The 24,272-nt window shown below is 44.8% G+C and overlaps 1 protein-coding gene across 8 annotated transcripts in view; it reads right to left on the reverse strand.

The window, feature by feature from the left end:
- Positions 1 to 24,272, reverse strand: part of SCAF8 (SR-related CTD associated factor 8) — a 196,520-nt gene that overhangs the window by 4,915 nt on the left and 167,333 nt on the right. For 2 of the 8 annotated variants that reach the window (XM_074368124.1, XM_074368119.1), the window contains 3 exons: positions 19,918 to 20,006; positions 7,389 to 8,717; positions 6,966 to 7,102 (listed from right to left, as the gene is read on the reverse strand). The gene's annotated coding sequence lies outside the window, so the exon portion shown is untranslated. The remainder of the gene's footprint in view (positions 1 to 6,965; positions 7,103 to 7,388; positions 8,718 to 19,917; positions 20,007 to 24,272) is intronic. The other 6 variants (XM_074368120.1, XM_074368113.1, XM_074368117.1 and 3 more) reach the window with 5 other exon arrangements.

The raw sequence follows: 24,272 nt of genomic DNA on the forward strand, positions 1-24,272 counted from the left end.
TGACCTCAGGACATGACTTACGCCTCAGTGTCTCCAATGTCTCCTGTGTAAAATGGGGAGAATGATAGATTTTACCCAACAGAATCGTATGGGTAAAGCTCATTTAATAATGAGCTTATATTTGTAAAGCACACAGTAAGCACTGCCTTAGCGTTTTACAAGCTAGAAACAATTGTGGGGTTTGTTTTATCCCGATGCTTTCTTTTACTCCAGCTTAGTCTCAAACATGAAAAATACACAGTACGTGGCACCGTGTGGTCGCTGCCCAGTGTAGGGGTCTTTACTGCCCTTTGATAGACTGATATCTGAATTTATAGTCACACAGCCCTGGACACTGTGTAAGAACCCAGACGATTTTAGCACAAAACCAGCCCTCTATGAAGAAACCCAACTGTCCACTAACCTGGGGAGAGAGAATTCACAGATTAATGATACACTAACATTTCTTGAGTGTTTACTCCATGCCCAGAGCTGGGATCACTTCATTTCACTTGCATCTTGTAACCACTTAATGAGGTGGGTAACATTATTATCCCATTTCACAGATGAGGACTAACCCGGGGCTTAGAAAGAATACGCAACCCGCCATGGTCGCAGGTCTAGTGACCAGCTGACCCAGAGTGGGTGGACCTGACCACCAGTCTGCTAGGGAAGACTGGATTCTCGGCTTTATTAACACCCTCCTTTCCATTTTGGGGACAGAGTTCAAGCTTTCCAAGTTCATTGTCATCGTCTGACAACTGAGCTCCACGGATGTTCACTGAATACTGGCTGTCGGCGATGATGCTGACCTAGCCCTCAGCTAAACCGGGAAGCTGGCCACAGCCTTCCTTGCTGCGCCCCCATCTCTCCCCGGGTCTCAGGACCGACATCACACAAGAAGCAGCTGTGGGCTCTTGCTAAGAGCTTCAGCTGTGAACTTTCTCGGGAGATGCTTGTGCTTTAATTGTAAAACTGATGATGCCTGTGAGAACCAAAGGACTGATGACACATGATGGGTCTCAGACTCTCGTGTGAGCAATGGGGCAAGTTACCTGGGGAGACTCCTCGGAGCCCTTCAATCAGCTCAGCGGATCGACCCCAGAGGTGCACACGTGTGCGAGAAAATACCGTCACTACACAGTGTAATTTCACGAACTCCCTTCCTGGGGAGACTTTGACCTGAGCTATTTTTTTTTACTGTGAAGTACACTTAGTTGTAAACTGTATCTCTTTCCTCAGTTGCTGTAAATTCTGTTCCGGCTGACTTCCCGGAACAAGCAAAGGCCTCCAGGCAAGCTGTGGCAAGCCGTGTGTACTGAGGTGCCGGAGGCCATGGGCGCCGTGTTAACTGGGAATTCCTCCGGGGAGACAGCCGGACTCGCACACCAGGCACAGAGGGTCGCCCAGACCCAGAGGCAACAGAAAAGGTGACCCTTATAAGGAATAGAATCCAGGCTCAATGCCTGCCTTTCAGATCAAGTAAGGGGACAAGTATGGAAATCTAATTGTCTTTCCTTTTACACATAATTGGACTCAACCTAATTCACCAGCCCCCATTCCCAGTTAGAAGTGTACTGGTTTGCTGGGGCTGCCATTAAAATAAATTTTTAAAAAAGTCCACAAACCAGATGGCTTTAAAAAACAGAAATGTATTGCCTCTTAGTTCTGGAGGCTGGCAGCCTGAAGTCGGCATCAGCAGGGCCACAATCTCCGTGAAGACGGGAGAAGCTGTTCCCCGCCTTTCTCGAAGTTTCTGGTGGTTCCTGTGATCCTTGGAGTTCCTCAGCTTGTGGGCCCATCACTCCCATCTCTGCCTCCATTGTCACCTGGCGTCTCCCTCTGAGTCTGCATCTCTTCTGAGAGGGATACGGGTCATGTTGGATTACGGCCCACCCCAATGACCTTGTCTGATCTTAATTTCACCTGCAAAGACCTGCTTTCCAAATCTGGTCACACTTACAGGGACCGGGCCTTCAACATGTCTTTTAAGGAGATGTGAGTTGAACCATAACAGTAGTGGAATAATAAATCTCACCCCTAGAGCAACTCAGTCCCTTCTGGTTTAAAAACGATCTCTTTCAGATATTTATTTAGTCAGTTCAGGGTTTTCCCCAATTCCCTGTCCCTTTTCTTCTCCTCTCCTAGGAGGAGGCTGGGTGTGGCAGCGTGGTCCTACGAAGCAGGGCGAAGCCAGCCTGTGTGAGGGGTGTCTGGCGGGCACACTTGCCCCAGTCTCCCTGAGCCCATCTTGCCTGGACCTGGGCATCGACCTTGGTCTTTGTAGCAAACACTGTCATCACCAGTCCCTCCCAGCAATCAGACTCCACAGCCGGAGTCCGTCTTACCTCAACTGGGAGGACCCTTCCTGTCTGTGGGGCCATCTTCAGCTGAGCTCCAGGACTTGCTCTGAGGGACAGACAGGTTTGGGGAGCCCCCCTCCCACAGCACTTGGGGCCACCAGGCATAAAGGACTTGAGAGCGGTCCCCTGGCTCTTGGTCGAACACTGGCTTTTCCTTTTTTTGTTTTGTTTTGTTTTTTAATTCACTGCTCCACAGGATGGGGGCTTCCCAAAGTTTCTGTGGGCTTAATCTTTGGGATCCCCAAGCTTTTCTCTGATTTACTTCATCCTCACCCCCAGGGACAAGAAGGCCACAAGGCATTTCTCATCCTCCCTTCATCCCAGCCCCACCTCCTCCAGCCCCAGCCCAGGAACGGTGTTTCCCTCGGCTGGGTGTGCTTCTCTGTGCTACAGATTCCCTTTGAAAGGCCCCAAACCAAGTCTCGTTCCTGACGTCATGCTGCTGGAGATCAATGAACCGCTTATATTAGACCAACCCTGCTGATGCAGAAAGCTAGCAGGAAGTCCGGATGAAACCTCATGCACACACACTCATGAGCTCGGGAGTCATCAAAGAGCTGCCCAGACACTGAGGTCTTAGACCGAATTCCCTGAGAAAAGGGAATTTTGGAGAGAGGAGCCCAACATTTGGCTTCATTTCCCCTTTGAGGCATTTTCCAGTCACAAGGCAGGCAAGACAGAAGATGTCTGTAATAACGACCCCAGAAAGGTCTGGTACCTGGAATATATATCAACTCTGATGAATCAATTAATTTCAAAAACCAGTCATTGCAATTAAAAAATAGGCAAAAATTGGAACAGATACTATGCCAAAGAAGATGTTCAAATAGCTAACAAACACTTGAAAAGATGCCCACCTTGGTCATCAGGGAAATAGAGACCCCACTACCTACCCTCCAAATGGCTAACACTGAAAAGACAGGAACAACAAGCGTCAGCCAGGACGTGCATGAGTCTCATACATTCCTGGTGGAAGTGGAAGTTCATACAGTCATTCTGGAAGAACTTTTTGACAGTAACCACAGAAATGGAATAGACGCATATTCTACGAGCCAGCCATTCTAGCCCAGTGTGGGTACCCAGCAGAAATCCATTTACGTGTGCACAGCGTAGGTTTAAGAATGTTTGTAGCATCATTGGTTCTATGAAATAGGCCAAACGAGGAACAACTCAAACGTCCCTCAACAGTAGAATGGATAAATCAAGTGTGGTACATGTAGATTACAAAATACCATACAGCATAGTAGGTGAATCAACTCCTGGATGAATCTTACAAACGAGATGCTGAGAGAAAGAAGGCAGACGTAAATTAATAGGTCCTAGGTGCTTCCATTGATACAAAGTTCAAAAATAGGCGAAACTAATTTATGGTGTAGGAGTCAGGACAGAGGTTCCCTTTGGTGACTCTGGGGGGCCCGGGGGGAGGGAAGTGTTCTAGGAATGTTCTCTTTCTTGAACTGGACTTTGGTTACACAGGTGCGTTCATTTGACTAAGTCCACAAAACTGTAACTTATTATCAGGGCACTTTTCTGTATTTATGCAATTTTAATAAAAATATCGTTAAAACAAACATTTCGCACCCAGATTCTTGACACTGAAATTTAGAGCTGTAGCTCCAAGTGCATCTAGTCTTTTTGGAAATACAATACAAACATCATTAAGTGTCGAATGGCTTTTTAGGTCTAATCATTAGACTGGGTCATATTTGCCTTCAGGCAAGACCTGCTCAAGTTGACCACCTTTAAGTTGAAGGTCTTCAGGGGGGATTCATAAATCACCCCTCCTTTTTGTGGGCTCTTCTTTAATTCCTCCTAGAGTCAATCAACAAGGGGATTGTTATATAAAATAGATGAACAACAAGTTCCTTCTGCACAGCACAGGGAACTATATTTAACAGCTTGTAGCAACCTATAATGAAAAAGAATATAAAAGGAATTTATGTATGTATATGGATGACTGAAACATTATGCTGTACACCAGAAACTGACACACTGTAACTGATGATACTTCACTTGAAAAAAAAAGAAGGGGGGTATTGTTCTTCCCTGGAAAACAGAATAGCACTCGCAGAGTTTTTTCTTCAACACAGAGAAAACGAAGACAACAAATTCCTATTCAAGGTCTTGCTGGAGGCTAAGAACCATCACTCCCCTCTGACCCCTCCAGGCACCTGGATCTTTCCTGTCTCTTAACCTTTTCCCTTGTACCACTCCATTGCTACTTAGAGCCACCCGCTCCCTGGCATTATCAGCTGCCTTTTAATACTGTACCCAGCCTTGGCCACAGGGACTACAGCATCCTGAAAGGCAGGGACCTTGCCTCACACTCCTTTTTAAATGCCTCCAGCCTTGGTGTGGTATCTTGTGTAAAGTCATTGCCCAGAAATATTTGATGTCATGTGGATAACAACATATTTTTCCTTCCCGATCTCTGGAGGGGTGAGGAAGGGAGGAAAGCAGCAGCCTCAAGTTGGATGAATCTTCTTAATATAAGAACTTGTCACTCAAGTGACTCCAAGCTTTATTACACAAACCCATCAGCACATCACACCGACCCCCTGGCAAGGAAAGGTGGCAGAGTGGGGGACGTTGCGACAAAGCTACTGTCCCAGAGCAGGGGGGATTCTGGGAGAAGGATGTTAGCTGGAGCAACACCGGCAGAGATGGGCTGAAAGCAGACACTTTTAAGAATTCCTCCCTGATGAGGAAAGATCTCGAACCAAGCCTTGGTTCTCCACAAGGGATTCACTTTGATGACAGGTGATACTCATTGGCTGTTACAGCGCCAGGCAGCCTGCGAGGCATTTCACATATGCTATCTCATCTAATCTTCAAAGCAACCTACCGAGGTAGAAATGTCATTCTCCCTGTTTTGCAGATGAAACCACTAAAGCTAAGGGAGGGGAGATGACTAGTCCGAGTTTCCATGGCAGTAGAGATAGTAAAGCCAGAGTTCAAATCCAAGTCTCCTGACCTCCAAAGCAAGGGCGAAGGAAAACGTGTACATTAGGAAACTGGGAAGAGTTAAAGCAGCCTCAGATGTAACAAGACGTGCCCACAAGCATCTATCTGACCAGACAGGCTGTGGTAGGTGCCAAGGGAAGAGAACAAGCAAAGTGGGATGATTGTTTCTGGCTGCAGGAGACGCCACTGGTAGTGAAGGGGAGAGGGAAATTCCATCTCCACGTTAAAATATTGTGAAAATCAGGCTGAATTTTCTTCCATAATGACGTGGTAGAGCTGGGCTGAGAGCAGACGCTTTCAGACTTCCTACTTGGAGAGAAAAGTCCTCAGATCTAGATGTCAATCAATGGGATATAATCGAAACCTTGGCACAGGCTGTAGGAAGTCCCCCACAAGGACACACCTCTGCCTGATCCAGAAGAGACCCTGCCTGATCCTCTGCCTGCCAGGCACCATGCGCAAGATCCAGAAAAGACCCCCCGGGAGGCAGTGGTGTGGGTGCTCTTAAAATTCCTCATGCACCACGGTGTTTTCATGAATGCTTATTGCAACATAGTGTCCAATGTGCAACAACCTATCTCACTGTTTACCTGTTTGAAAGGAAAGCAAAATGGGAAGCCTACTTTGATTAATGATTATGGGGTATATTAGCATCTATCAAAGTACTAATTTTCTTTTTAAACGGAAAATGGCTTCAGTGTCATTACCATATGTTTACTATTACACACCCTTTGTTCAAGCTGTTACAAGTTGTCCTAACAAACTTCGATCTCCACATTCAGGCATTTATATTCGTATTTAGGCACGATGGCTTATTTAATTTGGCACACACTCCAGCATGGCTTCCACTTGGAGCTCCAAATTTTAGAGCAACGGCTGTAGATTTAGGGCCAGCTTAACATGCCAAGAATCCGGTAACGGGGGAAAACACCAGGAAGACTTTCATTCAAGCAACATTTTCAGTTCACCTGTGCAGAGACATATTTCTTGGAAATCTTCTAAGTTTCCAATTCTTCTACTGAATTCTTTTATTGTTTGAAAGTCTGGCCCATGCGTTCCCAACCTATGAGCTGAAACATTCTTCAACGGCAACATTTTCACAATAACAGGGTGATATTGAGAGCCAGAAGCCATTGTCTCTTCCATTTGCTTGAACAGCATACATCCATCTATTTACGCCTTCATCCATCAACTAGTAAGTGTGGACTCTGTGCCAGACACAGCACAGGTCCCTGGAAGTGTTCTGCCATGGTTCCTGCCTTGGAAGAAGTTCCAGTCTGGAGTAGAATGGATGTGAGGCTGACCCTACTCCAGACCATTTCAGGAGCTGGGGGAGAGGGGCAGCTCAACCTAATTCTTAGCAACCTATTATCACAGAGGAAAGCAAATAAGCCCAGCCTGGGGATTCAGAGTCATGCCTTCTCCATCAGCCTGGCAGCTTTCAGATGGCTACAGCCTAAGCTAATGCCCAAGTGGCACATCTCTATCTAAAGGTGTGTTTGAGTTGCCATTAAAAAGCGTATGGAGGGATGGAGTGGGTAGAGCTCAGCGGTAGAGCACACGCTTAGCACACATGAGGTCCTGGGTTCAATCCCCAGTACCTCCATTTAAAAAAAGAAAAAAAAGGACATGAGGATACTTTGTAAAACATCGCCTCACCTCAGAGCCTCTACAAAGGGCAAACAGGAAATTGTGGTGCATTTGAAAGCTTAATTCTGCCATCCAACCTCCACTATAAAATGCTCAGCATGTTTTCATGTAGCTTTGTCTTCTGATTACTCCAAAACATGTAGACACTATTGAAACAAAAGGGACAAATGTGGCTCTTGATTTGGTGGTCATGAAAAGGCAAAGAGAAGAAAACTGGACATTAGGAGTAGAGAACGTTCCAGATAAGAAGAGGACAAGCAGACTGCGTGCATTTAGCTTCTCTGCTCCCATCCTTGCTAAGAAAATACAGGTATATTTGGACACGGTACCACACATGCTCATCAAAACAGATACATGGAAGATGCATCGGTCAGTCATGAACTAAAGCAGACGCTGTATCATTCACACTGAGACAAGACAGCATAAACTCACCGCGGTCGTGAGCTCTGGAGTCGAACGGAGCTGACAGCGATGCTGCTTCCATTGCTTTCTAGCTGTTTGGTTTTGGGGCAAGTTACTTCCTCTTCCTCTGGCCTCAGTTTCCTCCTGTGTAAAGTGGGGCTAGTCCTACCCCCTGGGCTTGCTGCGGAGAGTCGCGCGTCTGGTGTTCTATGTAATTTACTACATACACATGGAATTTAGAGAATCCTCAAGGGTTTTGAAGGAGGTGATTTTTCAGTGTGAAAATAAACCGGCGGCACCGGCTTCTGAACGCTGCCCTGCCCAGTGCTGCGTGCTGAGTTCCTGAGTCTTTCTCCAATTCAATGCCAGTCTATCTCCTGCATATGTGGTTTTTTGCTGTTGTTGTTGTTGTTTGTTTGTTTTTGTTTGCCTGTTTTTTTTTTTTTTTTTTTTTTGGTCGGGGAGGTAATTAGATTTATTTATTTATTTTTAATGGAGGTGCTGGGGCTGCACCCAGGCCCCTGTGCGTGCTAAGCGCACGCTCCACCCTCTCACTTTCCACATGTATCTTTTAAACTTTCTCCGGCAGGCCAGTTGTAGTCTCTTTGAGAAAAGCTTCCTCAATTATATGAAATTAGCTCCTTACCACGTAGTAAGAATGCACCAGAAAGGACCAGTCAGGATTTCCACTTCACAGGGAATTTTCTGAAGAGTCTGAAATCAGAAACAGGAAGCCAGGGTAATCCTGAGCCCCAAGGAGGCCTTGAGTGGGCTCCTAGCTGCCTGCCCAGGGGTTCCAGGCCCGGGGAGGCCCGGCTCGACATCCTGTTCCAGCGGCACCATTTCCTCCTCACAGACACAACAGTTTGCCTTCTGAAGTAATTATTAGTTCACGTTTCTGCCAACCTTCTGAGGAAGATGCTTCTGGCTGCCCGGCGGACAGGAGACACCCCCTCCCTCTCACAGTCCCGGGGAAGGTGGGTAGTTCACCATGGACCTCTCACTGCAAGTTCCTTGTGCGTTACTTTATGCCAACAGTAAAGTAAAACCACTTCTTTGAGTTGTTTTAATTTAGTAAGCACAACAGATGAGTTTCTCGGTGATGGGGAAGTCCAGAAGGATCTTTTTAAACTGAGGAGGAGGAGTGGCTGGGATGCCCCTCTGCGGCTGGGGGAGGGAGCTTCCAACACTCACTCATGGTGTCTTCATACAGAACAAGAGCAGGGTCTGACCACAGCTTCTCTGAGTGGGAGAGAAGTTCGCATAGCTTTTATGCTTACTCACCTGTAAACCTTAATTAGAAGTCCAGTCAAATTGTGTGACATGAACAATAGTTGAACCTCATGACACAGTTCTCTCCTGAATATAAAATTGATCATAAGAAAAAAGAAGGGAAAAAAAATGATCATGTAGAGAAATCCAAACACCCTTCTTTCCCCTTAAATCCAAGAGATGGGTGGCAGATCATAAATCCAGGTAAACTCTTAGTGCAAAACATTTAAGTCACATGGACGGAGTAAGGTAAATTGTTGAAATCCAATGACCCTTTCATGAATTTTGTCCTTAAAAACATTTCAATACAACTAGGGGAAAATTAGTTTGAAATATTATTTTTAAAGGAAAGTTCTTCACCTATTATCCTCTGAACATTTACTGCCATTCTCTGAAAGTTATTTGCAAAAAATAGGAAATGAATCAGTAAACACTTATTACCTGGTACGTGGTAGGCATCATAAAACGAACATAAGCATCTCTGTTGCTGTGGACCCAAAACTTTAAAAATCCCACCGGTCTTGCCTTGTTCCCAGGGACTGTCATTACGGACCATGGGAAAGGCACAGACAACACAGCTGTGGGCTTTGTCTGTTTACTCGTGAGGACGAGAGTGATGTACGACTGTGTAGGATTTGTCCTTCAAAAACTTAGGTTTGAAATGGAAGCATTTAGCTATAGCTCAAAAAACAAAAAACAAAACCTTTTTTTCATCATTATGGTTTTCAAATATTTTTATATGATCCTTTCAGGAGAAGGAACCTAGAATTGAAAAGGGTGTCAATGGACTATTTTGGGTAAAATGTACTGATATTGGTAGACGGAAAACCACATGAGCTCAGACTGTTCACATCCATCCTCAACACGTAGCCCTGTCCTGGAATATACTGGACACTCCTAAGTGTTCAATAAATGACTTAATAAATGAACGAATGACTTAAAGATGATGAACTCCATCACTATTAAACAGAAGAAAGAAGGCCATTATTCAGTAGAAGAAGGAAGACAAGAGAAATAATTAGACTTAGAGTCTGAAGGCATAATTTACTGAAGACAGGTTTCTGTTGTGCAAATCCTATTTCTTTTTCCTCTCTGCCTTTAATCTCCTGGGGACCAATGTTTGTGTAGCATGTGGGAGGAGGGCATGGACAGGAAAGGATACATCTATTGGCCATCACTGCAAGTCCCTGCTTAGTGTGTTGATGTTAATTAAAAAGATGCATACAATCGTTCAGCCCAATCCCCCACTTTGCAGGTGAGGAGAGTGAGAAATCAAATGACTTGATTAAGGTCCTTGGTGCAGCCAGCTCAACAGAAGGAAAATCATATTTATTGCTTTTGGGAGGAGGGGTTAAGTGATGCCAATAAAACTTCTTATAGACCTGCCCCCAAACACTGGATCAGACTGGTTTCTTTCAACCTATTGATTGATGCCTTTTCCATTGATTTTGACAAGAGTGCCCGGCAACTAATGTTCTTAAAATTTTACTTTGCACAAAAATAACTAAGCGTGTGCCTGTTAGAAGTGAGTATTTCTGAACCTGACTCCTGAACAAACTCTTAAAGAATCTGAATTTTTACAAGTACTTCCAGGTGAGTTAGATGCAGAAACTGCAGGTTGAGAAACACTGTTCTCAAGAGCCTGAGGTCAACCAGGACCCGCCTCCAGGCTACATGCGTGTGAAGCTCCCCTGACAGATTTATGGGGCGGCTGAAATGAAGTTTGACACGTGGGGGTGACGTGTGTGTATCACACTCTGAGGAACACTGCTGTATCATCACCATTAGAGAGATATATTCAGTTATATATACATGATTGGATGCTGGTGACAAGCACTGTATTCAAAATAATTTATTTTTCTGAACTACACTTGACACTTTGTGAAAGTCAAGTTCGCTTTTCAAGACCGAGCTCAATGTCATGCTCTTAAAATGATGGCAGAAGGACCAAGGGGCACCAAAAGCTTCAAGAAGCCCCATGAGGAAGGGGCCAGGCTGCTCTAGTTTTTCTCACAGCCATTCCCTGCCCCCTACTTGCTTTCCACGTACTGCGTGTATGACATCAACACTTATAAATTAATCCAATAAAAAAGAATATGAAATAGTGGATAACGCTTCTGTGTAAGTAAATACCAAGTTCTTGTAACCATAAAATTGATTCAGCCTTGATCAGAAAAATAACTCCTACGTTGAAGAAGGCGTCCAGTGAGTCTGGTGGCGGGGAATGGAAGGCAAGAAACCCAATGCTTGAGAGAAAACCAGATCCTTCTTCCTCGGATCCGTCTCTGTTTCTGATTCCCTAAATTTTCCATGACTCTCAACCACAAGTTTCTGCAGGGCTCGGTGTATTTTAATTAAACCCCAGTGATGAACACAGACTTTCCGAGCTCCGTCCTAGTCTGCAGCGTGAGGCTTCAAAGCAGGGCTGAAAGAAAACAGCGAGGAGGGATGACATTCGATAAAACCTCAGCAGCCTGCGTCACCCTGGCCCAGGACAGCACCGCAGAATAAAGGCGCTGCGAGCGAGCCTGAGTGCACATGGTGGCACTTAGTGGCGGTTTCTGTGCCTTCTGGGGCTGGCATTCTGTTCTTGTGCCTGCTTTGTGTTCGCAGAGCACAGCTCTGTCCGTGTGACTCAGGCCAGGAAAATGCCTCCTTGGCAACCCCGGTGGGTACTCCCCACACGGGCCTCTGCCGGGGTCCAGGGCGAGGAGGAAGGCCGGCACTTCCCTCCCTTCCTGGTGCCATCTGTAATGTCCCTGCGGCCCCTGCCAGCAGCCGCAGTGGAAGGAGGCTGCGGGGAAAGCCGTGTCCCGAGTTCACCTCGGTGCAGAGAGGCGGCCTCCCCAGACCGCCTCTGATTACTTGGGGACTTCCTTGCTCCCTCCTTCCTTTCCTTTCATTTTTTCCCTTTCTTGTCTCCTTTTTCTCGATCCCTCCTTCCCTCTCTCCCCTCCCCCTGCCCTCCTCCTTTCCTTCCCTTCTTTCTCTGTAGGTCTCTTGTGAAGATGAAAGGCTCAAAAATCGCAAAGAAATACTCAACCAGCAGACAGTTCTGCGGACAGCGGGCCCCTCCCAAACCCGTCACTCTTTCCAGCTCAGCTCTTTCCTTTCAGTATAAGAGACACAGGTAGCTATTATGCAAAAATCTGAAGAAACCAAGAGAAAATTCAGTAACTAACTGTCATAGGATAGTTGCAATTATACTTGAATCTGTTTTTTTGGGGGGGTTATTTATATATTTATTTTAATGGAGGTACTGAGGCTTGAACCCAGGACCTCGTGGATACTAAGCACATGCTCTACCACTGAGCTATCCTCTCCACTACACTTGAATCTGAAAAACGTCACCTGATGGTCACCTGTATGGTTTCTGAAGATTTTGCGGGTGTCACCCACAGTGCCAGTTTGTATTGTTAGCTATGGCGTGACACCCAAAGGGGCTGGCAAGATCATCGGGGTTCAGGACACTGAACCCCGTGCTGCTGGAAATAGCTCTACTATGAAATGACTTTTGAACTCTGAACACAATTCTGACGTTCATTGGGTCTGCCAAGTTTACCGTGTACATAAGGAAGGAACGTGTAGTTTACATATTAAACAATTCGATTGGGGTGGGGGCAACCCCCTCCTCAAGTGGACCAAGACACTAATTTACAGCCTGCACACACTCATTTCACAGCCAAGAGTGGGTTTCAGCTAACAGGTCTCAAAGACTGTGCATCCCTGTGGCCCTGGGGACGCATCTGAGAATTGGATGGCCATATTGCAGCCACAGAGCCATAAAAATAACGTTCAGGAAGTGAGTTGATATCTTCATTTTAGTCCACTGTTACAAAATTCCCAGGTCAGCCTTAGCTGATGAGTTTTGAAGGGGAATTCAAGACCTGGAAACAGCTGCAGGCTTGCTGCCTTTTTCGTGCTCAAAGTCATTCTTTTCCTGTGTGGTCATCACCTCAAATCATCCTCACTGTCCCAGCTCTGCTCTCTGGGAATAGGTGCACTATTCACAGGTGACTTGTGGTGGGTAAGTGCCCAGTGCTCAGCCCAGGAAATTGTCATCTGAATGATTGACACACATGTCCTGAGCCCCACTGGGCACTAAAGAGATGGCTCTTTGCTAAAAAACCTTGCATTCGTCAACATGTATTTAAGGGAATCTGAGTCGGCAGTTCCAAGGAGACTTTCCAACAAGCAGCCAATTTTTCTTCTATTTAAGTTTTAGGAGAATATATCACCAAATTCTGGGAAACACCACTGGCAAGAAGCTGAGCTGAAGTAGGTTCAGGGGCTTAGCATATCCACCCCGGGTCCATGTGTGATCAGCAAGTCAGATGGTGTCACTGCTCCCACAGCCCACAGGGCTGTCTCTGCCCAGCCACGACCACTGGGTGGAATCTGGCCCTGGCAGCTGTGCCGTCCCCGGAGGAGGGCCGAGACGCGCTGCAGTGACAGCGGGTGGGCTCAGGGAAGGCTGTGAAGCGAAGAAGAAGCCTGGACCTTCAGCTCCTGGGGACCGTAATCCGGGTGAGGGGGTAAGATGGCACCCACAGAAGGGGAAGTTGCACCGCTGAAGGGCAGGTGAGCCTGTAGCAAAGGAGGGGACAGCTCCCAGGAGGGAGGGATGAATGTGGCGGGATGACCAGGGAAGGGGTGAGGAGGCGAGCTAGAGGCCCCGACCTGCGGAGGGGAGGAAGGGGTCCCAAGTGAGGCGTGGGGAGAACCACGGCTTGATGCAGAGGTCAAGGTGGGACACGGCATCCCTGAAGGTCAAGCCGGCAGGTGGCCTGTCCTCCCTGGCAACCCAGGTTTCTGAAGAAAGGGGAAGAAGAAACCAGCGTTTTATAAACACTGATACGGAGGCTATGCTAGATGCGAAGGCCACGATGTGCAAGCCGGCAGTGGACCGAGCCTCTAGGACACCGCTATCATCAGCTCGGTCCGCGGTTTAGAACAACAGGTGTGGACTCTGGATGTGCAGAGGCGATCCCTGGGATGTGGGAAGGAAATCTCAGAGTTCTTATTCATCTTTACTTTTAAAATTCTCATCTTTTTGAGTATATTTTATGTATTTTAAATGAACACAATAGTTTAATAGACAATATGGACTGACTTATACTCCCTAAATTTGTATGTTGAAGCTCTGACCATCTCCCCCCACCCCCTGCCAATGTGACTGTATTTGGAGGTAGGGCCTCAAGGAGGTTAATAAAGATTAAATAGGGTCACCAGTGTACGGCCCTGTGTTGACAGGACCCATATAAAAAGAGGAAGAGACACCAGGCCTCTCTCCTCTCTCCCTCTGTGTCTTCTCTGTCTCCCCAACCTACATTTCTGCTTCCCTTTCCCCCTCTCCCCCCACCACATCTTTGTCCGCCCCCTGCACCCCACCTCTCTCTGCACACACACAGAGAAGAGGCCATGTGAGCCACAGGGAGGTGGCCGTCCACAAGCCAGGAAGAGCTCTCGTCAGAAACCAACCCTGAAGGCGCCTTGACCTTGGACTCCTGGCCTCCAGAATTGTGAGAAATTAACTTTCTGTTCTCTGCTCCCTAGTCTGTGGCAGCACCAGCAGATTAATACAATATGTAATACGTGAATAAACAAAATTGGGAGAGAGAACTATATAAACATAGTTTGTTAATGTCCACGATCAAAAGACTTCGGAGGACAATGCTGTTGGTCGAGGGGTCCGAGTGGAGATTCCAGTGAGTGCCAAGAGCTATTTCTGAGGGAAAACAGGAACCCTGTGGGCCACTGGACATGGAAGATGAGAGGAAGGGCAGTGTGAACAGGGTCTCTGGGCTCATCAGTCTGGGAGTGGAGAGCCAGCACCATCTCTGCAGGAGGTAAAGAGGGTCAGAGAAGCTCAGGGACCACATGACTAATGGATGTCCTCTGAGTGAGAAACGGAACTGGTCAGAGAGGGCAAAGCACAACGGGGGTTCAGGGCCACAGAGGTCGAGGGAAAAGAGACTTTGGAGGAGGACAGGGTGGGCAACAGGGTCAGGGAGGTCAAGTGGAACAACTCCAAGAAATGCCTTGTGAAATTCCACGAGGAAGTCATCAAAGATTCTTAAAAAGTGACTTCGGTGGAGGGGAGAGGGTGTAAGCTGGACTGTAGGGGGTTAAGATGGGTGGGATGGAGAGGAAATGGGGGCAGCAGGCTATACTTAGATGTTAACTATTAAAATGTGTCCAAGTCAGAACCGCAGGGGTTGGGAGGGCCCCTTCCTCCCTGACCCCAGAGGAATTCCTAGTACTAGTTAAACAGTGCTAAGTGCTAACTGGGGCTGGAGCAGTGGGATGTGGGGTGCGGGGCAGCGAGGCAACAGTAAAGTGTTTGATGCTGTCTCAGAACCTTCCGAACAGCTCTGGCTTTGTGTGTGAGTTTGTGTGTGGGACAGAACACAAGACAAAGCCAGATGGGATACACAATTCTCAAACCCAGCCACTGATTAGAAGTCTGGAAAGTTCTCCCAATTTAATTCTACATTTTAATTTACCTTATTGAATAGCTGAGTGTCAGAAGAAGACCTGACATCAGTGGCAGGACTAAAAGGGGGGAAAAGGTTGGAGTTCCTTTAGGCACCAGGTCAGAGTCTCAGCCACCAGCAGTCAGACGCCCAGGAGACACCATCTCAGCAATCTGGCTTTGCCTAGGTATGAAATCATTTACTATCCATTTCACAAGTGTGCAAATAAATTCAAAGTCACATGTGAGAATGAATGAGTGCTTATAAAATCCTTTGAGACCCACAGATGAAAGGGGCTGTTTAAGTGCGGTGTATTAGTGAAGTGAATGAAGGTGCACACTGAACAAATCAGATTCTCCCAGAAAATAAACTACATCCTGGGAATAAATTCAGTCATTTTGGAAGCTGCATCATACCTTTTAGGTGAAAAGCAATAATTACTGATAATGTTTCAGTAGCCAATCTTTCTAATTCTAGAATTATCTTACTAGTTCACATCCTTGGACGTTTGTGGACCCCAGACAGAATTTCAAAACCTGTTTCACAGAGTCATTGACTTGCAGGGCTGGAGGGGTCACCTAATACAGGCTCCCCTTTGCTCACTCAATGCCCTCTGTGATATCTACAAAAAACTGGCCACTCAACTCATGCTTGACTCCTCCAGCAGGGTACCTGTCTGCCTCCATTCTCACTGTCTTCTGTCTAAAGTTAATTTTAAAAGTCCTTTTACCTCCAGAAATCAGTTGCATTTCTGTACACTAACAATGGAAATAGCAAAAAAAAGAAATTAAGAAAAAAAAAAAAAAGAAAAGAAATTAAGGGAAAAATCCCACTTACCAAAAAGAATAAAATACCTAGGAATAAATGTACCCAAGGAGGCAAAGGACCTGTACTCTGAAAACTATCAGATACTGATGAAAGAAAATGAAGGCAACATAAACAGATTGGACTGGAAGAATCAATATTGTTAAAACAGCCATACTATCCAAGGCAATATACAGATTCAATGCAATCCCTATCAAATTATCAATGACATTTTTCACAGAGCTGAAATAAAAAAATGTTAAAATTTGTATGGAAACACAAAAGACCCCAAATAGCCAAAACATTCTTGAAAAAGGAGAAAGGAGCTGGGGGAATCATGCTCCCTGACTTCAGACTATACCACAAAGCTACAGCAATCAAAACGGTATGGTACTGGCACACAAACAGATACATAGATCAATGGAACAGGATAGACAGTCCAGAAATAAACCCAAGCACTTTTGGTCAACCAATCTACAACAAAGGAAGCAAGACTATACAATGGAGAAAAGACAGTCTCTTCAACAATTGGTGCTGGGAAAACTGGACAGTTACCTGTAAAAGACTGAAATTAGAACATTCTCTAACATCATATACAAAAATAAACTCAAAATGGATTAAAGACCTAAATGTAAGCCCAGACATTATAAAACTCCTAGAGGAAAACACAGGCAGGACACTCGCAGACAGAAATCACAGCAATATATTTTTTGAACCAGTTCCTAGATTAATGGAAATAAAAGCAAAAGTAAACAAATGGGATCTAATTAAATTTAAAAGCTTTTGCACAGCTATGGATACCATCAACAAAATGAAAAGACAGAACAGAGAAAATATTTGCAAATGAGGCAACCTTCAAGGGACTAATTTCCAAAATATACAAACAGCTCATACAGCTTAATGTCAAAAAGAACAAGGAACCCAATCAAAAAATGGGCAGAAGACCTAAACAGATATTTCTCCAAAGAAAACATCCAGATGGCCAATAAGCTCATGAAAAGATGCTCAACATCACTAACTGTTAGAGAAATGCAACTCAAAACTACAATGAGATATCACCTCACATCAGTTGGAATGGCCATCATTAAAAAGTCCACAAACAATAAATGCTGGAGAGGATGCGGAGAAAAGGGAACCCTCCTAAGTTGCTGGTGGGAAAGTAAATTGGTACAGTCACTATGGAAAACAGTTTGGAGATTCCTCAAAAACCTAAAAATAGACTTACCATATGATCCAGCAATTCCACTCCTGGGCATATATCTGGAGGAAAATATAATTTGAAAAGATACATGTACCCCAATATTCACAGCAGCACTATTTACAATAGCCAAGATATGGAAGCAACCTAAATGTCCATCAACAGAAGACTGAATAAAGAAGATGTGGTACATATCTACAATGGAATACTACTCAGCCATAAAAAAGAATAAAATAATGCCATTTATAGCAATGTGGATGGACCTGGAGATTGTCATTCTAAATGAAGTAAGTCAGAAAGAGAAAGAAAAATACTATATGCTATCACTCATATGTGGAATCTAAAAAAGAAAGAAGAAAAAGACACTATGAACTCATCTACAAAACAGACTCGCAGACATAGTAAACAATCTCATTACCAGGGAAATGGGGTGGGAAAGGAAAAATTTGAGAGTTTGAGGTATGCTAAGGTTGAACTATTCAGATGGCAATTGTAACTCAGAAGGGGAGTCAGGGCTAGAGATGCAGATCTAGACATCACCCTTGCAGCGACTTCTCTGAAAAGGTCAAAACTATCCCTAAAAGAAGAGGGGCGAGCTCCTGGGCACACCCTCAAATCCGCTTGTTGGGGATCCCAACAGGGGAGGAGTGGGTCCAGACCAAGGCATCTGGCAGGATCTGCTCAGGAGCCAAGGAAACCAGGCCAGGCTCCGGGGCATGAGCTTCCTGCAGAAAGGACAGGGGTGGGGGCAATAGCCAAGGAAGAAAGGAAACACAGAATGAGAATGAGGAAAGACGGGGCACTTTTTTGAAAGGAGATCATTCATGGCCAATAAAACCTCAGGCTGCAGAGTACAGATAAGAAGAAAGAAAATGTGAAAGGACCAGCAAATTTGACTGTGGATCACACTTGAGGAGGCTGGTCGGGAGCTACAGGAAGGAGCAGGATTAAGGGAGGTTAATGATCCTTAATCCTGAGCGTGTTCATCAAAGCTCCCAATGGGAAATACACACACAGGAGACAGGTCCATATGTTACACATTTAAATGGCCCAGATTTCTGGATATGGGGTTCCTCTATGTCCAAAGTCCCTCTGAGCCAGAGGCAGACCCTGTGATGGTGCCTGCTGCCTGGAGAGCATGTGGACAGACAGCAGGGCGCTAGGACTGAGCAATGAGAATATCTTGGAACTCCAAGAGCTGGGGCTGGTCTCCAGGCTGGAGCTGCATCTTTGCAGGAAGGCCCTGGCCTGGGACAGCAACTCATGTTGCCGGTAGGGACTGTGGACAGAGAACAGATGGCCCGTAGGCCCCCAGGGCAAGTGCACAGAGGCCACAACAGAGGGCTGGGGCAGCAGTGCTGTGAGCTCCTTGCTCCTTCCCACGAGTGGACCACAACTCTGGGTTTTCGCGATGAGCCCAGTGGCATCTGAGCACTTCTGTTGAGAATACCGGTGAGTTGGCCAGGGAATACAGACTGACATCTCCTGGAGATTCAGGCTCAGAGGCTCCATCCTTTACACTAGGGGAAGTTGGGGGGATCCCCTCCCCATGTCTTCACGTGGCACAGATGTTGCAGAGGCACAGGCATGGGGGTGCTATGGGTGCAATGTTCACATCCTCTCTTAATTCACAGGTTGAAATCCTAGCCCCCTTGGTGACTATTTAAGAAGCTGAAGTCTTTGGAATGTGATTAGGTCATGAGGGTGAGGCCCACAATATTGGGATCAGTGCCCTTATAACAGAGACCCCAGAGAACTCCCTTGGCCCTTCTCCCATGTGAGGACACAAGCAAGAAGGCAACGTCTGCGAGGAAGCTGGCATCAAATATGCCGGTGCCGAGATTTTGGACCCCTCAGCGTCTAAAACTCTGAGAAATAAATGTCTGTTATAGCAGCCGAGGCCAAGAAAGGCCCTAAAGGAAACCATAATGAAGCCAGAGTTTTAGAATCATCTGAAAGTCCTACAAGCTTAGAAGCAACTGGAATCAGAGCAGTGGGGATGCCTTCCTGGCCTACAGATTCTAATGAAGACTGTAGAAAACCCTGAGATTTCATGGAATATTATATGTGTAGTCAATTTCCTTCAGCAAAACATTCTAAAACATCCAGAAACTATCTATTAGCTACCAATCATTGTTGCAATATGCACAGCTCTGATTTGCAAGGGGAAAATGCCCGGTTTCCCTGAACTGAACCTCTAGTGTGACACACACTGGTAATACACAGCGCTGAGACCATGCTGACAACACATCTGGCACCGTCCCTGGTGCTTCGCACACATTCACTCACTCACACACACAAACCCTGCCATGGAGGTATTTTAACACGAGCCACAGAGAACAAAGGAGGGAAAAAAGACCGTTTCTGATGCTCCTTTTTCTCTCTGACACCACCCTCTGCGTTGTGTGGAAGCTGGCTATATGTTCATTTTGAAAACAGCAAAGGAAAAGAAGTCCTTTTTGACCCTTTTTGGCAGGGAGCTTAACCTTTCAAGCTGAACCCCTGATTATCCGATTTTCTTTTCCAGCAGATTCTCTGCGGGGGGCAGAGGTGGGCAGTGTTGAGAAGGAGCAAAGGAGAAACTTCTGTATTAGGGAGCTGGGGCACAGAAGTGCACTGATAACCTCTCCACACCCAGCGTTTTACTTCTCCTAGACATCTGAAAAAATCTTGACTTTCATACCACAGCAGTTACAGGGGTCTGACGCCGGCAAGATGTCCTGAACCACCCGCTGACTTCAGAACAGCCCATACATTGAGAACTGACTAGACAGGTACGAGCTGGTAGCAAATGGAATTCACTACTGACCTTCTTACATGCGAACCAGGAAGACGAAGAGGAAAGACTTCATGTTCTGCTGGACTTAGAAGCTCTGTTATCGTCTGAGTCATTCTGTCCTGGAAGAAAACAAGTGGGTTTGTTAAATGACTCCCATGTGGATGATCAGTTCACACCTCATTAAACAGAAAGCTCACAGTTCATGGACAAGATGAAGGACAATTCAGGCAAAAGCCTGATTTTTAAAGTATGATGTATGCAGATAACAGATAACCTGACTCTTCACTTTGGGGATCCGGTAAGCTAAAGCATCATTTAGTATTTCTACGTGAGAGTGGCAAGAAATGTTTCTAAAGAGAAAAAGTTGTAGGCGCTGTATTTGATTCAGATGCTACAGCTATGTTTTCAGTGAAATGTTATCTCCTCATTAGTTCATATAATCTGGCAAATGTGAAATGAAGGACTTTGAAGTTCATATTCAGGATCACAGAATTTGGGGAATGGGTACCATGCTCCCTTTCAGAAATGAAGAAACAAGATCCAGAAAGGCTGTCCCTCTCACTGTCTGGTGGCCAGTTACTGATGGAACATGAAGTTCTTTGACTAGTGCTTTTTTGGCTACATCAGACTTAACTTAGGTGTTGTCGTTCTGAAATAATACGTTTTTTTAATTCTTATTTTTTATTGAAGTGTAGTCAATTTACAACGTTAGTTTCAGGTGTATAGCAAAGGGATTCAGTTATACATAAACAGATATATATATATATATATATTTATTTATTTATTTTCAGATTCTTTTCCATTATAGCTCATTACAAGAAATTGAATATAGTTACTTCCCTATATTATACAGTAGGTCCTTTTTATTCATCTATTTTATATACAGTAGTGTGCATCTGTTAATCCTAAACTCCTAATTTATCCCTCCCCTCCCCTTTCCCCCTGGTAACCATAAGTTTGTTCTCTATGTCTGTATGTTTCTGTATTGTAAATAAATTCATAAGTTTGTTTTCTATGTCCGTGAGTCTATTTCGGGTTTGCAAATAAAATTTGTATCTTTTTTTAGAGTCCACATATAAATGACGTCAAATCATATTTATCTTTCTCTGTCTGACTTACTTCACTTAATATGATAATCTCTAGGTCCATCCATGTTGCTGCAAGAAATAATACCTTTGATTGAAGACTTTTGAGTCACAAAACACTCTGCATTTCCTGTTGATTTTAAACTTATTTTATAGTCTTCTTAAATGTAGAAGTCATTTTCATTCTTGCAAAGAAATTCTAGTAACGAGCTCGTCTCCACTTTTCATGGAGAAATGAGTCCCACTAGGGTATGACAAAACGGACTGTCCCCCTTGACCGTCCCATTTACAGCCAGAGCCTGGCTGGGCTAAACTCCAGAAGAAACTGCTCTCCCTGAAGGCTGGTCTGTCCCTGGCTCCATGGCATCTTGGAAAATCTCAAGGTGCCTGAGCTGCTTGAGGCTTTAGGCTAATGGAGTTCAAATCTCTCGTGACACTTAAAGAAACTGCAATGCAGTCAGATGGCCAGTTAAAGAGAGAGCTAGTTCTAGAAAACCAGAAAAAAGCGTGTGTTAATTAAGCACCTGTTGGTGCTAAGCCCTGTGTTCTCTGCTTTAAATACATGATCTCATTCAGTTCTCACGACTGCCCCCAGGTATGCATGGGCACTTTTCCATTTTACCTATTTCACAAATACTACTATTTCAAGTAGTATTTATCTGAGCATCTGCTACCTGCCAGACACCAAGGTGGCTCAGTACACAAAGGAGAAGTAGACAAGCTCCGATTCCTACCCACAGTGAGGTCACAGTCTCACAGGGACGGGGCAGGGGAGAGTCAGGCACATTAATCACAACTGTGTTGTTTCAACGGCAGCTTGTGAGCCAGTTAGATAGAAGATCATGAAACCAATTTACTGAGTCCTGATCAGCATTCAAAATAAATGAATGAACAAATAAAGTAGAACAGAATAGCACAAAAGGAAAATATCAGAGTGCATGCGGTAACAGTACAGAAACTCACACAGATATCTGTCTGTATATCTGTATCGATCATGTATATATAGGCATATCTGTGTGTGCTAGTTTGCAATGGAAAATGTATTTTCTTTTGTAAGTGATGCTGGGAAAAAAACTGTGAGAGCTCTCAAGTTATAGACCAAAGTGACAAGCACTCTATTAGAAATTCATACAAAATGGTGAGAGTGAAGAGGAGGGACTGTGTCTGCAGATTAATTAGCCCTTAGCTCCACAGTAAGCTGGGTACGATTTTGGTTCCTTACCAAAGACAAGTCTTTCAAGGATGGGATGCCTATGTCTAACGTTCAGAGCTAGGAAGAGCTTGAGAAAGACTGGTGTGACGTTTCCAGGTCTAGAGAGGAAAATAGAGGGGGCGCCTCCTCCCAGAGTCTGGGAAAAGGGGTGGCACCTATGAAACCACAAAAGGCACAATGACACCAGACGTTTGCATTTGCACAATGGAACCAGACTCGGGAGAAAGGGATTAAACCTCAAGAAGATGGAACCCAAATCCAGCCCTAATCGCTAGGACTGCAGGAGCTGCTGGAATCTCTGTTAATTCCCGCCATCCCACTGCACAGAGAATGCAGAAGAGTCTGGAAGGCGGAAGCCAGGGAGCTAGGCTTGGGTTCCTTTAAATGGTCTTAATCTTGAGAGCAGCGCCTCCTTTGGGAAGTCAGCTTTCTGCGACCTCCCTTATTAGGATAAAATAGTTACTTAATTTTCTGTTCTTTTAATACAACTTCCTCTAGACATAGTCTAGATTTCATGCTTACAGGCTGAGGGTCTGTGGCAATTCGCAAGACCGCCACGTGGAGGTATTTTCTCAACTTTCTGAGTATGGATTCAAGGCAAGAGAAAAAATTCTTCCTACCAAATAACCCAGTCATTCATGTTGTAAGCCTCTCTGACGTGGGTTTAAGTAACTGTGCAATAAGACATAGCTCAGGGCAGCGGTCAAATTCGCTGTGTCATTTTGGGGACTCGGTTATTGCGTATTTATCGCTTAACTAGCAACAACATGAGATGATGTCAAGATTAATTATCTTATCCATTATTTAACCCATATTTTTTTCATGGTGCATACTTATGGGATGATGACAAGACTTGGGTACCACACAGAAGAAACAGCTCCAGCAATGTACAGAAAAATAACAACGAGATGTTTAGGGTTTATGTCTATTCCCTATCACATGGGTCAGATCTGTGCAAAAGAAATGTCTTTAATCAGTTCCTCTTCACTATGGGTTATGGCTGAGGAGAGGACACTGGCCCATGTTGAAAGCAGGAGAAATAATTAGGGTAGGATTTTTTATTCTATTTAGAAGCAAATAGTCCACATGAAAGCATTTTCATGAACTAAGAGGTATTCTGCAAGTGTTCACTTTAGCTATTATTATCAATGCTAATAAATTATCAGGTAAAAATTTTTAAATATTAGTATCTTCAAGTAAGTGAAATAACATTTGATGTCTCCAGAGTATGTTGGTTTTCATACCTTATTATTTTTAAACCAAGGACTCAGATTTAACTAACATGTTCAAGAATCAAGATTAATAATAAGGCTGAGAGCTTAATAAATAATCACTCTTCATAACAGAAGTGTAGATGGACTTTGATTAATAATTCAGTCCTATGATCTTCTCCGATGGAGCAGCAGGAGCAGAGAAACTGACTTGCCCGGCATCCCACAGTGTCAGAACGGAAATAGGAAGTCAGATCCTGGCGACACCAGAGCCCGCGTTTGTTGTCGTTTCTAACGGAGGTGCTGGGGACGGAACCCAGGACCTCGTGCGTGCTAAGCTCACGCTTTACCACTGAGCTCTATCCCCACCCCACAGAGCACTTGGTTTTTAGCTTCTAAGCTTGTGATTTGGGTTGTTGGTTTGCTTTTTCTTTATCTTTTTTAATTTTTTAAACATTTTTTATTGAGTTATAGTCATTTTACAATGTTGTGTCAAATTCCAGTGTAGAGTGCAATTTTTCAGTTATACGTGAACACACATATATTCATTGTCACATTTGTTTTCACTGTGAGCTACCACAAGATCTTGTATATTGGTTTGCTTTTTCATACAGAGCCATAGCTCTGTTCTGTTCTTTGTCCAGAATATAGACGATCTTATGTAATGTAGTGATTATATATGTTATAACCACACACATCACAAAATCAGTGGTGAAATGAAAAGCTCTCCTTGAACATCAGCCAAAAAACTTCGGTCTTTCAACTGCTAGTCTGGATTCAAAAGAAGAATTTTTGGCTTCTCAGCCTTTTAAATGATATCTATTTTTAGGTTTTACCACGTTTCAATTAAAATTAGGTGTTACCGCTATGTTGGCA

Source organism: Camelus bactrianus, chromosome 8 (genome assembly GCF_048773025.1).
Source record: "Camelus bactrianus isolate YW-2024 breed Bactrian camel chromosome 8, ASM4877302v1, whole genome shotgun sequence".
NCBI lineage: Eukaryota > Metazoa > Chordata > Mammalia > Artiodactyla > Camelidae > Camelus > Camelus bactrianus.